The following is a 3,286-nucleotide window of genomic DNA, read 5'->3' on the forward strand; positions in this document are numbered from 1 at the left end:
CCGGCGGGCAAGCACCGCCTCCCCAGGCGGGAGGGGCGGGCGGTCCCCATAGCGGCCACGCCCCTCGGCCACGCCCCGGCCACGCCCCTGCCGCCTGTGCATCGCCCGGAAGCCGGGCGTACGGTGCTGGGTCCGCGTGCTGCGTCCGTGTCTATGTACATCTGCTGTACACACACACACGCACCAGGTGCTACGTACACACACGGCATACACTGGTATATTAGGTATCTACTGTATAGATATGTATGTATGTATATACACACTACATATGTGTACTAGCTACACCAGTATACACATGCACTAGATATATGCTCTGTAGATCCATACTTATATATACACATATGTATGTATATCGCACTTATACACACATGCTCTCTCAGCATAGGTACAGATATATATGGTATGCCTTCATAAATGTGTATATACTATTCATATACTGGACATATTAGGTATTACATATTAGAATAGAATAGAATCATGGAGTAGTTTGGGTTGGAAGGGACCTTAAAGACCATCCAGTTCCACCCCCCTGCCCTGGGCAGGGACACCTCCCACCAGACGAGGTTGCTCCAAGCCCCATCCAACCTGGCCTTGAACCCCTCCAGGGATGGGGCAGCCACAGCTTCTCTGGGCAACCTGGGACAGGGGCTCACCACCCTCACAGTCCAGAATTTCTTCCCAATATCTAATCTAAATCTCCTCTGCAGTTTAAAACTGTTAACCCTCGTCCTATGGCTCCACTCCCTGATCCAGAGTCCCTCCCCAGCTTTCCTGTAGCCCGTTTAGGGACTGGAAGGGGCTCTAAGGTCTCCCCGGAGCCTTCTCTTCTCCAGGCTGAACACCCCCTGCGCTCTCAGCCTGTCCTCACAGCAGAGGGGCTCCAGCCTCTGATCATCTTTGTGGCCTCCTCTGGACTCACTCCAACAGGTCCATGTCCTTATGTTGTGGGCCCCAGAGCTGGACATGGAATGGAATGGAATGGAATAGAGGTATTGTATATACATACTAGATACATAGCGTCTATAGATATATGTCAATATACACAGTAAAATGTCTCACCTCTGCACACACACAGTATCTGGACACACCAAGCTGCCGGACGGGGCATGAGGGCTGCCAGCTCACACACCAGAGGTGGCAGGGATGGGGTCCGCACTGCTGGGGGACGGCAGGCTGTGGTCCAACCCGGGCACACCAGCACATAGGCTGGCACCACCACCCATTTCCCGGCTGGTGCCACATGGGAACCCAGGCACCAAACACAGGGCAGGAAAGCACTGCCTGTGCCGCTGCTGCCGCTCCCATTTCCCCTTTGCTAACCCTGCGGGCGGGCAGGGTGCCGGGACAGCCAGTGCCCAGGGCCACCCTGGCATCACCCGCCATCCTCTGCCAGAGGGAAACTCCATGGGCAGCTCCGCACGCTGCCAGGGAGTTCAGGAAGGAAAAATGCCAGATGCTGCCCTCGCCATTAGCACGTCAGGATCTGCCTCGGAGATGGTGGCAGAGCCACCTGTTAAAAAAAAAAAAAAATAAATACAAGAAAGAACAAAACTAGCCCAAACCTGCAGCAGCACATAATTATTTTATTATTTTTTTTAAAAAAAAAAGAGAATATAAGCTTCTCCACCAGAAGCATTTTGGTAATAAAGTGCTCCTGGAGATTCTAAGGTGCCCCTAGCAATGCAGCCAACAGCCCCTCTGCCCTGGGATTGCCAGCAGACAGCACTCACCTCTGCAGGGCAGGAAAGTGATCCCGTGAGAGCCTGCTGAACGCAGGCGAGGGCTGCGTGGGGATTTCCAGGCCTCCAGGCAGGCTCTGGACAACAAAACCCTTGCACACCCTCGCTCCTCACCCCTGTGCCGCTGCCTGCCAGCCGAGCGCACCAGGTGGGAAACATCCAAAGTCATCTCGGTTTGCCCCCAGACAAGCTAAGCCATTTGGGAAGAGGGTGTTTCTGACGTGTTCGTTATAAAGTTATTTCTCTTATGCCAAAAGCTCATCCAGCCTTGGCCTGGACCTCAGCATCGCCCTCCTCCCCTTGTGCCAACCCCAAAGCTCCAGGGCGCCGGCTGGGTACGGGGTCACCCTTCGTGTGTCCGCCCTGGGCACACAGCAGTAAAAAAAGATAAGCTCTATAAACAAGCATAAGTATATAAGTAAACACAGTCTGAAAATGCCGTTCCAGGTGCCTTTGAAGTGCTTGGCTCCCACATCCTCCCGCGCTGGGTATGAACACGCTGGATGTGGCATCGGGAGCCTCCCGGCGCTGCCCCTCTCCCCCGTGCATCCAGCCCCTCTGCATCCTGCCAGCCCCATCCTGCCAAACAGTGCTGGAAAATCTGTATCCCCAGGAAAATACATGTGCAGAGCTCAGGGGAACAAGCTATAAGAGGCAGAGATGAAGAAGCCAAAGTTGCCGAAGGAAATCCCCTTGCAAGCAACATCCTGCCGCCAGGCCAGGCACTGGCGAGTCCAGCCTGGAACAAACTAAAGGAAAAAGTTCATGGAACAAAGGACAAGAATTTGAAAGTGAAAATAAGTGCCCACAATAGGACACAATGGAGAGTAAATAAGAAAAAAAAAATAATAGCAAGGCAGAAGAGAAATGAGAAACGGAAGATGGCTCTGTGCTGCAGAGGGCTTGGGCTGGTGGGTTTTGTCTTTCCTGGCCCCATCCCCTGGCTGCCACTCAGAGCTTGCTAAGGGGGGCTCTCCCAAACCATTATTTTCCTGACTTTTTCCAGACATTCTCACACTGAGGTGAAGAAATGCATTCGTGCAATAAAAGTCCCGATAGCTATGCCAACACAAAGTATTCATAAATTATCCCAGGGCAGGCTCAACCCGGCGCACATTGTTTGTAGATTCGCACAGCAGTGGTATCACTTGGTCCAAAATACTCAAATTAAGTCTTTTCCTTCGAGGGCCTGATTCAGCACCAGCACACACTGGTCCAGTTTTGCATCAGCAACCCTTTACCGGTTTAAACTGGAGCCATGCAGGGGTGAAGCAAGGCTTGAATTCAGTTTCCTGAAGCAGAAATCGTCTTTCTTTCAAGGACAGGGACAGAACTGATAGCGATTTACCAGTAGCTTTAACGGCACTTGATAAGCTAGTCCTTCCTGCAGAAAGAGAAAGTTGAACTGTTAATGGCACCTCGGGGCAAGTTCTCACAGGCAGCACCACGGGGTTTTCCTGCCTCTTGTCTCCGAGAGGAGACACGTGAGTTCCCCATCGCTGAGGTCTGCTGGGGGAAACCACCCCGAGAGCGGCCATCCGAGCCTC

The sequence above is a fragment of the Chroicocephalus ridibundus genome, chromosome 6 (genome assembly GCF_963924245.1).
Source record: "Chroicocephalus ridibundus chromosome 6, bChrRid1.1, whole genome shotgun sequence".
NCBI classification, from domain to species: Eukaryota; Metazoa; Chordata; class Aves; order Charadriiformes; family Laridae; genus Chroicocephalus; species Chroicocephalus ridibundus.